Source organism: Hippichthys cyanospilos, chromosome 13 (assembly GCF_059441005.1).
Source record: "Hippichthys cyanospilos isolate Australia breed blue-spotted pipefish chromosome 13, RoL_Hcya_1.0, whole genome shotgun sequence".
In the NCBI taxonomy this organism is placed as follows: Eukaryota; Metazoa; Chordata; class Actinopteri; order Syngnathiformes; family Syngnathidae; genus Hippichthys; species Hippichthys cyanospilos.
This window is the reverse complement of record NC_142381.1, coordinates 15,829,078-15,841,169: the sequence shown is the minus strand read 5'-3', so window position 1 is coordinate 15,841,169 and position 12,092 is coordinate 15,829,078. Positions and strand designations below refer to the sequence as shown.

The 12,092-nt window shown below is 36.7% G+C and overlaps 1 protein-coding gene and 1 long non-coding RNA gene across 3 annotated transcripts in view; one reads left to right on the top strand and one right to left on the bottom strand.

The window, feature by feature from the left end:
* Positions 1-6,734, top strand: part of LOC148414006 (uncharacterized) — a 32,654-nt gene extending 25,920 nt beyond the window's left edge. Inside the window, exons 2-3 of the long non-coding RNA XR_015867649.1 lie at positions 3,959-4,019; positions 6,016-6,734. This is a non-coding gene — a long non-coding RNA (uncharacterized LOC148414006). The remainder of the gene's footprint in view (positions 1-3,958; positions 4,020-6,015) is intronic.
* The window catches only part of nlgn3a (neuroligin 3a), a 223,590-nt gene that overhangs the window by 110,003 nt on the left and 101,495 nt on the right, over positions 1-12,092 (bottom strand). The gene's annotated exons all lie outside the window — the stretch shown is intronic.

The following is a 12,092-nucleotide window of genomic DNA, read 5'->3' as shown; positions in this document are numbered from 1 at the left end:
CAAAATCTAATTTAAAAAAAAAAATGCCATGGGGATTCCACAAGGTTCAATCCTGGGACCAATTCAGTTTAGTCTTAATATAAATGTTCTTCCATCTATGAGCAAAAGTTGAGATCTTTTTTTTTTCTTTTTTGTCGGCACAAGATAGTGTTTTCTTTTTTTTTGTACGGGTCAAGACCGCTGCTTCGTTTTTTGGTAAAACACATAAAAAGCTCTGAGAATCTGACATTTTTGTTTCTGGACAGAAAGTCCAAACTGTAAAAAATATAAATATTTCTGCACTATACCTTTCCAAGACCCAGCCTATTCATTTGTGTCCACTGTCATGGGCATTTTTTTTTGGTTAACATATTTTGACCCTACTAAGTCTAATAATGTCTCAACCATTTTTGTTTCGTTGAAACAGACAAAACAATCTGATAACCTGAAACTTCCATTTTTGGACAAAAAAAAACAAAAAACTAAAGAAATATGAATGGTGATGATGATATATGATGATATATTTCTGAGACCCAGCTTATTAATTTCTGTCCACTGTCATGGACATTAGTTTTTGGTCTATATCTTTTGACTTATTTGAGGCACCCTTCTAAGTATTGGCCTCTCTAATAATGTCTCATGTTTGTGTGGGATGCAATTCACTTGTCTGTCTCACTGAGACGAAATGGACACAATAGTGGACACAAACAAGAAGGGTTACCACATTGATAAAGTGAGTTCAAGCTTCAAATTTCACTTGCAATTTGCAAATTTTAACAGAACCTGCACATATGACCCCTGACCACCTGACCCCTCCTAACAGTTAACCAAATGGCCAGACGCCACATTGGCCGAGGTGGATTAGGACATGTAATTTGAGTCGGATAGGACGAGACACATTTTAGAGGGTTTCTTAAGAGGAGAAAAAAGCTCGCTAGCCATTTTGAGCTCATGAGAGTCTGTTTTTAACATCAGAAGTATGAAACTATAAAATAAAATCTTTTTTCAACCAAGATGCCTGATTCCGAGAGGTCTTCGTCTTCATCGCCAACCAGCATTTCCCGGCGGCTGATTCCGGAAACGCGGCTAGGCCAGAACCACTACAAGCGTTAAAGAAATTCACCACGAGCATTTTCGAAATGCTCATCAATTTAGATTGTATAAAAAATAAGACGAGAAGAAAAATGACAAGGTCGATTCCTAATTTATGGAGCTCTTCAAATGCGCTGCTAATTATTAGCGAATCCGGGAAAAAAGTTTTCTCGATGAGATCTGTGCTGACACGGCCGAAAAAATAAAAGTGCAAGAAAAGCCACCTAAACAGTTTGAAGATGATGAATTTAGTGCTTATCAAGTCGGATCTTATCGTTGGACAAGTATGATTCGAAACGAGCGTGGCAAGTTCTTGGACGACGATAGCGCGAGCCTTTGAAACGATAATCTCCGTCATTTCTGGGGGACATGTCACGGGCTAATTGTTAAGAATTGAGTTATTGAGCTCCGTGCCCTTCCTCAGCTCCTGAAGGACTAGCCAGCAGCACAAATAGCTTGCAAACACCATTTTGAATTCTGCTGGAGTGCTCCACGTCTTAGCCCCGGCCATAATATTGTTCTAATAATTGCAGCTCACAGGCCATCAAATATCATGCCGGTTTGTTCAATTGATTCAGACAGGGTAAAGGAGGGTGGAAAAAAAAAAAACGCCAATCTACAATGTTACCATTTACAATCAGCATAGCTCTCCTTTGCACAGTTTTAATGATGGAAAATTGTGCAAGGACAAAGTGTTTTGCATTTATATTACATGATGCATGATTGGACTTTTCAAGTTTATGGACTAACCGTTTGCACCTGTTCTGGATGCAAAATCGACCAAGCCAGAAAAGCAGATACAAAATAATTTACCGTGAAGTCAAATCATTTTGTAATTAGAAAAAAAAAGAAAAAAAATCACCAAGTGTTTGCAAATTAAACACCCTTAACAGTTAAATCATTCAAGATGAATCTGTGATTGTTCATCTTGACTTCATCTTCAGCTCATGCGTTACAAAAATTAAGAAAAGACATATTTTTTTAGTGTCGAGTTAATCATTACGAATAAGTAAATCAAAATTATTCTGCAGTTGCAAGTATTAAGTTTAACTTAATACTTCATCATGATCATGTTTTGCTCATGCATTATGATGTTTAGTCCTGGATAGGGATTTTTGTGTATTTTTCTTTCTTCATTCTTGCGGTATTTTAGCCAATGGGTGACAGACTCCTAGATGTCGTGCCGACATATTGTCACAATCTGGGTGAAATTTCAGCTCCACGGTGTCTCCCTTCAATGCTTTCTCTTCGATGTGAAATGCCTTTGATCTAAAAATCCCCAAATTGGACAAAATAAGACACAAGGGTGAATTAAAAACGTACGGGGAAAGAGCCTTATTTTTTGGCCGGGCTTGAAAATGATTTACACTTTATTGGTATGTTTTGAATATTTATTCATTCTCATTATTTGTTCTGATTAGAGAGGGTAACAGCAAATCTGGGACTGAGTTACACTCAAGTAAAGAGAAAAAATAAAGGTGTTTTTTGAGAGTTTTTAAGGGGGCATAATACACAGGTGTGTGTTATGTGTTTTTGTGGTAGGCATGTGAAAATGATCACTTTGCATAATGAAAGTGAGTAACAGAAAGGGGATTTGGGTGACTTTGAACTTAGTCTGGATGTCGGTGCGAGACAGGTTAAGAGTTTTAAAATGCAAAATATGTCACAACTGGCTATAAACTGTCTCTGCGTGTTCTTATTGCTCTTATAGTGCCCAAGGGATAATCGGTCGGGATAATCTTCAGAGCCATCTCGTAAGTGGGCTTTTGCTGACTTCGGTCGTCATCACACGCAACTATTTCTTGGCTTGCAAAAATACTCTCAAAGATACTTTAGATTTGGAGAATTCCCCTAGAATAAGGCAGTGGATTCATAGTTCTCAAATAATCTTCGCCATCACCAATCCAGTATGTTTTTTTTATTGTGTGATAACAACATAGCAACACGGAACAAAATTTGCTGAACATTTGTTGTTTTAGGAGTACTATAATGACGGTACGTAACTCCAATCTGTAAAGTGTAAACAGACATCCAGCAAGGTCAAAAAAGAATTGTTGTGGCGTGTTTGTCAGCCCATCTGTTTGTTAGCAGGCTACTTCCTTGTTAATGGAGGATGACGAATAGACGGATGGTGCCGTTATGATTCTGGGGGCGGATGCTAGAATGACTCAAATGGTGGAAATATATTCATTTATTATCTGGATTCTCACCATATTTGTAGGAGTTTTTTTGTTTGGCCATTCCAAAGTTGTTTTTCCTCAGTTGGAACGGAGACTTTATATTCATGGTGAGGGACATATAAACAGCCAATTTTGGACCAAAGATTCATCCAAAAAAACAAAAACAATGCTTTGATCAAAGACAGTTCTGTTTTATTCTAATATTAATGTGATTGAAAAAAAAATCTGGACTGTCGCGCTTATGTAAAATCTATGTTAAAAGCTATGCGATCAAATTTCTGCAATAATTCTAAAACAAATCTCCACAACATAAGCCTTGTTTTGTGAAAAAAACATCACAATTACCATATTTTGGCACTAAAAACTACACCGGTGATTAGGCCCCAGCAACAAAGATTGAAGTTAAAAAAAAACAGTCATGGATAAGTCGCAAGTCGTAATATCAGATATATACACAGAAAGATAGTAATGGAAGTAAATTGCGTGCTTGCAGCAGCATTCTATCTTTAACAGACTGAACATGCCTGCATGCACAAATATATTCACAAAAAATGAATATATTTTCAACCGAACACCAACAGAATATTAGACGTGTGTATATATATATATATATATATATATATATATATATATATATATATATATATATATATATATAGTGTGTGTGTGATACTGTATATAGTGATTTGTTCTTTGTTGTTTTTCAGTGTGTTCCATCAAGCTCCAGTCTGGAACTGCGTTGAAAATGATATTGTAGGGCCGATACAAGTGAGTCTGGGGTTGATGCATTGGCTGCATAATACAGTGAGACAATTTGCCGGGATTCATTTTGACATTGTGTATCTCGAATGGAGTGGTTGACAGAGGAGAAGTCGGGTGTCAACTGCCTGTTTGCCTTTTTTGCAGCAGCCGCCGACCCAATCAAAACCCATCAGGAGAGGCGCAGGATTACTTTTTGACAGAGACTGCTGACTGGGCACACAGCAGCACGGGGCTAAGCGAAGGCGGATGATAATGAATATAGTTGCGATAAAGACGTAATTGATTTGGGATAGAACGAAAACACATCAGTATTGTAATCATAAGGAAGGTACGGGCGGCATGGATTGACTGACTCGAAAAAAGAGAGGAGCTGTAATTGCGTTGAACTATTCCAAATGGACTTAACCCAATGTGCATTAACAGGCAATTTCATATTCCTCTTCTTTTCATACTGCAGCGAGCTTCACTCGGCAATACGGATATTTACAATCAGGGTTTTATCTTCTTCTTTAATGTACGCGTTTATATTGTAATCTTGTAGTCAGAGGCCATTGTATGTGTTGTAATGACTATAAGGCATTCTTAGGCATTCTTAGGCATCTTGAAAACGGGCTTGCCCAATCTAAAAAAAAAAAAAAAAAAAAAAAAAGGTTTCTAAGAACTCTAACCAAAACGGAGATTTGCCAAATTCTTCGAATCTGGGTTTGCATGTAGCAATCAATAACCAAAGACGCAATCATAAACCGAAGACACTGATTCCGGTAACATTAAGATACGGAAGTTCTTTTTTATCGGACAGAGTTTGGTGAAACTACAGCTGCTAGCAGCTTGGCATGCTTGCGAATTAATAAAACCGCATGTGATTTCATGTAGCAGCAGTTTGTTTCAGTAAACAAAGCAATAAGGACATGTTTTTTACAGAATGGAGAATTATTCAAGTTTAGATTTCCATGGTTACGTGTAGACGAGGTCTTATGCTGCTTTCACACCAAACACGATAGAGGCGTAAAAGCGGAAATTTTTGTATTGTAGTCAATGGAGTTCGTGCGAGAGCACAGTAGTTAGTTCAACGTTTCCATAAAAATCAGCCATTTACCATTTAGCTATATTAGCATTTAGCTTTTCTTTTACCAATATGTTTTAATGACTTTAGCAAAAAACAAAATGACTTTGCAGGACATGTGAATAACTTGGTTAAAACCCAGTCAAAATTACTCTGAAGCGCATTTGAACAAATCAGCTAACGCTAATTAGCATTTAACATATCTGTTACCACCACGATATTACTTGATATGTTCAGATGACTTTTTTTGTACCCTCACTTCAAAGTGATCTCCTTCCACAAAATTCACACTTGATTTTACTTGTGTTCAAATGACTTTTTTGTACACTAACTTTGAAGTGTTCACATCCCATTGATAGTTCAACTCTTCCACAAAATTCTTTGTTTAACCAATAAGTTCGAAAGATATTCCAAGATTATTTTAAATGGCCCCACATAATATGTTCAAACAGATTTTGAATACATTTTAATGGCATAATAGTAAAATATATTTATTCCACACGGCAGTTCCATACTTCCAAAAACAGAACATCTAATTCACATTCAGCCTATGTTTTACTAAGTACGGCTTTATTTGGTACGACTCAGTTTTACTTGATATGTTCAAACGTTTTTTTTTTAGTACAATCTCATGACAGAGCTCATTTCAAAATGTTCACTTCTCATTAGTTCAACCCTTCCAGACATTTTGAATTCAGCTAAATTAGCATTCACTCGTTCGGTCTGTTTTACCAATAAGTTTGAACAGAGTTACCAAATGCACTCAAATGACCCAACAAAAATATTCAATCAAAATTCCCCAACGTTTCAACGGCACTAGTCTAACATGTTTACTCCACATTGGCAGTTCCACACTTCCAAAATCAGTACTGCTGATTAACAGGATTGTCATTAGTTTAACCTCATGTTTTTGGCTTGTCTTGACTTTTTTTTTTTCAGCTGCTGTGTATCCTCATTACCGGATTCTATGATTGCCTCAGATGTTGCATCGGCTAAAGTGCTTTAATTGCTGAGTGCAAACGCGCTGACTCGCCCTGCATCCCCTCCTTGATGCTCCTCATCCTCTGTATACAATATACCCAGAGGACAGCATGAATAATAAAGACTTCAAATAACAGGCACGCAGCGGGGTTAATGATAAAGGTCAACTTGCCAGCGTGCAGCCACTGAGTGTAAAGGACAAGTGGCATGGGGTCACAACTCACATGGGCTCTTGGCCAATATCTGAACCGGATGAGAGTTGTTATTTTGCACTGAGCAAGAGTGTCACTGCTTTTATCAGACGGCGGCTTTGAGTTAGCAATAACAGAAATGAATACATTTAGATGTGAGGATGTAAAGTGTGGGTAGGTAAAGAAAAAAAAAAGACAAAAAAAAAAGTGTGAAGTGCTGCCGCTATGCACTTCCACGCTCGGAATGCAGAAATGAAACAAGTACTATTGAAAAGAAATCAGCGAGAGAGACAGACAGGACTCTAGAGGCCCAGCATCACTTTGACAGGCAGCTCCTCAGAGAGAATGTCAGGCAGCACCTGAAGCCACGAAGCTCCAACAAGACATTCAAGATTTATCAACACAGTTTGCTGCTATTATTCAGGAGAAACTGCCGTTCAGCTGCACCTGACGCCCATGATATGGACAAGAATCCTTTTAACCGTTTTTGCCTGTAAGGAACAATACATTTTTTTCTTCAATAAAGTAATCTCAATTAAGCCAGGCTGCTGATTAAGTCTCTTCCTTCTACTTAAAAAAAAAAAAAAAAAAAACAGAACAGAATGGGCACAAAAAAAAATCAAAATCCAAATAAATGAGCTCTGAATTATTCTTCATCCCTATCTTTCCTTTTGACTGTTCAATTAAATCCATAGACTCACCCTAATAAAATATGAATTTTGGTCCTTCCTTACCCAAGTGTGAACTTGTTACATCAAGTGTATAGACACGGCAGTCACTAAGTAGAAGTCACAATCTACTGAGATCAAAAACAAAATTTATGATTCACAACATATTTTGGCCATCAATAATACAATACATCAACAACAATAATAAAAAAACTGATAACTTAGCACATAAGTCTTCAGAGTTTTTGGTCCGCATACTTTTGGAAACTACCGAGCAATCACAATAATCCTTGTTGATGATGTCATCACATTTCAAGCTAGTCTTACCATGAGCTGAAGATATGACAGCTGTTTGCATCAAGGTAATGCTAAGCGCTAAGCTAACTTGTTCCCTACTTGGTACAAGCTATTGGTGGCTAGCTAGCATGGCTAAACACAGTAGCTTTAATTCCACTATAATTTTAACTTAAAAACACAAAATGTTGAAATTCTGATTTTCAACAGATTTGACTGATGCAACTGTAAAGCGAAGCTAACCTGTTTCATTTAAAAAAATAAATATTTTTTTTAAAAAAACTCTCGTTATCCATGTGTTTGCATATAAAAATAATATGAAAAAAAAATCTGAAATTATTACCCAGTCTTAGCTGGCACTTGATTGGATTAAAAACATTCACAAATAACTTAACTAAAACAAAAATGACAAAGTGGACCACAGCCAAAATACGGTACCAAATGTTTCCCTTTTTTTTTTTTGGACACAAATTAATTAATTTATTTTTTTCTGTTTGAAAAGAATGACAGAACATAAAGACTGTCTGTGCAATAGTACATTATTTACAATTGACATCTTTAAAATTTTCAGGGTTACCTAACAAAGCTGGATCAGATACTAACAAATTCAAAACCTAAGCCAAATTTGCTCTAATATATTTAGCAAAAAAAAAACGAACCCTTGAAAACCATATTTAATCCTCTGATAAACAACATAACTGTGTAGCATGAGTGCAAAACCGAAATGTCATTTTTGGGAAATTAGACAGATTATTCATTTGACTAAAGGTTTTGCCCTTCATGCACTTGCAGCACATGCACAATCGCACATCACGTGCAATCGCAAAACATTACTTGAGTCTGATTCCCCTTGCATGAGATGATGGCATTTTAATTTGTTTTCAGGTTATTTGCAGGCAAACCATGACGTTCAGTCTAAATATGTAATTTTCAAATGAATTGTTCGATATCAACCATCTGCACGACTTCCTTTCTCTAAGCCGCTTTGTCCTACTGTAATTTCATTTCCCTCTTTTGCCCGCTCTTGATGCAAAACTTTCTTCTGTCGTTGTCCTGCTATACCCTGACTTGAAAAAAAAAATACAATACTGAGACGGCGAGAGATGAAGAAACATTCATTCTAAGCATGAAAAATGTCCCAGAGTTATAATCTGTACATTCTGGCAATTTCCTGTTGGGCTGGACTTCTCTATTCGCTTTTCGCATAAGAATTACATCCAATCCGCGGATCAGCAACTGACATGTGTTCTTGGCATTTCAATCGTTTATCTCCTTCTTGTAAAGATGTATTAATAACGCGCGATAATTCCTCCAATAAATGATGATTCAATATATCTGAAAGGATTCTATGCGCTGGTATCTTTAAATTGTAAACAGAGTTTCCAATATCTGATAGTTGTTTGTTACACCCTTTCATTGTGGTTGTCTCATTGTGTAACGACAAATATGGTCCCTTGTGCACCGATGATAGCTCCGCAAGGATCTGTACTTGGACTTAGAATAGTTCATGCTAGCAAATATGTGTTCATGTAAGGGTTAATCAAGATTCTTTAGAGTTTCAAATGTTTGCCAAAAATTCTTATGAAATTCTTATAACAATGTTAGGACAATCTTAAGATATTTTGAGTGATCATAATTTTCTTGTGACAAGAAAACATATTTAAACTGTGAACGTTTTAAGAATATTTGGCGAATGTTTGGGATTGAAAGGTCGAATTTATCCAGATATTATGACCTGTGTTTTTAAATTAGACTCAGTATCTACACTTTTATTACTTTATTACCCTTACCAATGGGACGAGGTCTGTTATTTATTTATTTTTTTTCAAGTTTGTTGCTCCAGAAGCACGATGGGACATGCGTGAGAAAGCGCTGCCTGTCAAGCCATTGCATTATAGTCAAATAGTCATTACATCAAAATTAATTGCGCTAATGCTACACATGACATATGACACTAATTTCAAAATAAAAGCATTTCAAACTTTTATTTCAAAGAAGCATAGTCGTGACAATGATCAACTAACTTGATAATCTTTGGCTCCTAGAGTGAGCAGGCTCTAACATGAACAATACGGTGTTGTTCTGAAACCACGTTCAAACTGTCAATTTAGACCACTAAAAAAACAAGACTGATGTTCTTTCTTTTCCAATTGACGTTCATTTTTTCGGATTAGTTTTTTTTTTTTTTTTTGCGCAGTCATGCGGGCAAGCAACAATAGCGACAAAGTGGTCGACCATTGACAGCAGACGACTCGCGGAGCACCCCTCGTCTGTGTTGAATCACCGGATAGTACAAATACCGCCACTCTTTATTCGTCGTTGTTATAAGACAATACATAAAATCCATTGTTATTCAGATGATAGCAAAATTTATTCATGAAACCTAATAAAACTAATTGGTTAGGTCAATTTCGATAAAGCTTATAGCCTGGGCTGACTTTGGCTTGTTTTGAATTAGCCCTTAATTATGCTGTTATAGGCCTAGACTTCTGGCGGATTTCCCATGATGCAAAAATGTCGCTCCTCCTCTCCATCTGTTCACCTTCATATCCTGTTAGCGAATGTTTCTAACATAATTTGCATCATCTCTGTGGAGGGACACTTGCAAAACACTGTGACAATGATTATTATTATTATTAGGACTAGAAGTAGTGTCAACATGTTATTTGTATTGGCAGATGGCTACACAGAGGCTCCTTGAGGTTTCTGTCAACGGGAAATTTGTCCTCACTGCAGTTGTTGAGTGAGTGCATGAGGGGACTTCCTGAGTAACTCGTAATACCATTTTATTAGCATATTATATCAATGATAACTAATCTCGATGAAAATATTATTGATTTTGTTTCACATCACATACTGTGAGGAAGTGAAGAAACGAAAACATGCAAAAATGCACCTTTTTGTCATGTTGACATTATTTTCGGGTAAATCAGTAAAGTGTTTGTGAAATTAGTATTTGGGCATATTTACATAAAAAAAGGAAAGAAATACTTACTTGGTATATTGAGTATATAAAATGTTATCTTATTTTTAGGATAGGATGAAATTGTTTATTTGTTACAACCTTGCTAAACTTAAATTCTTTCTCTGTTAGACAACAGAAAACGCAGGCATATTCCATAAAAGAAGCAGTAAAAACGTTTGGAGATTAATATGACAAAAGTATTTTGTTAAATGACAAAGTCGATAACTGCATTGGCAATATATCACAATTTTATAACTCACGGTTATTTAAAACTGAGCAAATCAGTTAAAACCGGTAAGTTTTTTTTTTTTCGCCCCTCCCGCAATATCTGCCTTTACGGGCAACTGCAGTGTGCAGCTCTCATCGTGTATCACATGACAGTCCTCTGCTTCAGCACCCAATCACATTGTCCATTTCCTGCTTTGTGGGGTTTAGTATCAATATAATTTAGCTCATGCTGCTAACTACTGGGATAACCTAACTAACATGTTATCATATGCCACGAGCTGTCTATTGAACTGGCGTGGCGGTCAACAAGGTGAACCAATCAAACATTTCCACTGTCCAAACAAATGATGTCAGCTGTATGGGAAGTTTGCAGCTTTTTAAAATGAGCAGGCGACATAAGCTATGAGTTTGCAGTACTATTCAATGATACACATAATATTTGAATGATTGATCTGTTATCGTCCCAGGCCTAATGAGAACTACAAACAATATCCTTCTGAGACCCATTTGTGTCCATTTTGTCCCAGCAAGACAGCAAAGTTAAGTGCATCGGACTGAGACATAAGACGTTATTGCAGGGCCAGGATGTCCTCTACTGAGCACACTAGGACTTAGTAGAGTCGTTTCAACGTCAAAACATATAGACCAAAAACAAATGTAACCTGCAGTAACATGCGTTTTTATAATTTTATGGCAGAAACCTATGGTGACCAAAACCGTTACTAACTACGGAGACATGTATCATGAAACCATTTTCAAATAAAGCTTTTGAAACACAATTGAGTTTAACCTATTGAAATGCAGGGCGAATACATACGGCTTTTGAGATGAGTCCATCACTAAGTACGTGTTTAGATGTACTTTGTGTTTGGTTTCGTATGGCATTCATCATCACCTGCCAAAGTTGACCACCAAGGTTAGATGTCCTCACATGGGAAGGCCTACTTACTGTTGTAGAAGGGAAGATGGGAATAAAAAAAAAAAAAAAAAACGTATTTGAATTGCTACAGTGAAAGTGGATGGAGGAGGAAGAAAAGAAGGTTGGATTAGAGATGACCCCGGGGGCGTGGTTGGCAAAGAGTGGCACTTGAGGTGGCAGTGAAGGAGATTGCTCTGCAAACGTAGGTGGACATTTTGGGATAATGGATTGAAGTGGGCAGCGTAGCTGAGTAGGGCAAATAACAGTGTGTGGTTTGCGGTTATAATGGGCGCAGCTGTACCAGTCGGAGGTAGAAAGGTTCCCAGAGAAATGTGTGAACAATGTCTGGTCACAATGCTTTTAATCACACCTCTTGAGTGGGAGTGAGGTTTTATTTAAATCGACAGGAGGTGAGAAATCAGCCTTTTCAAGGCTCTATATTTTACCATATACGAGGCAAAGTGTACATGGAAGTGTGATTGCTTGAATGCATTGGGATCGTATTACAATGAAAAGTCTATTAAAGTTTAGAGTAGTTCCTTATGACATTTTTTTAGTGTATATATATATATATATATATATATATATATATATATATATATATATATATATATGGAATTTAGTCTATGCTTTTGTACACAACAAAATACCTTCTGTGAAAGAAGAAGAATGTTTTTATTTTTGAAGCTTTACAGTATATAAAAGGCCTCTGGTCAAAAATGATTAAGCAGCTACTGAAAATGCTGCTGATCATTATTGGTCAAAGGAAC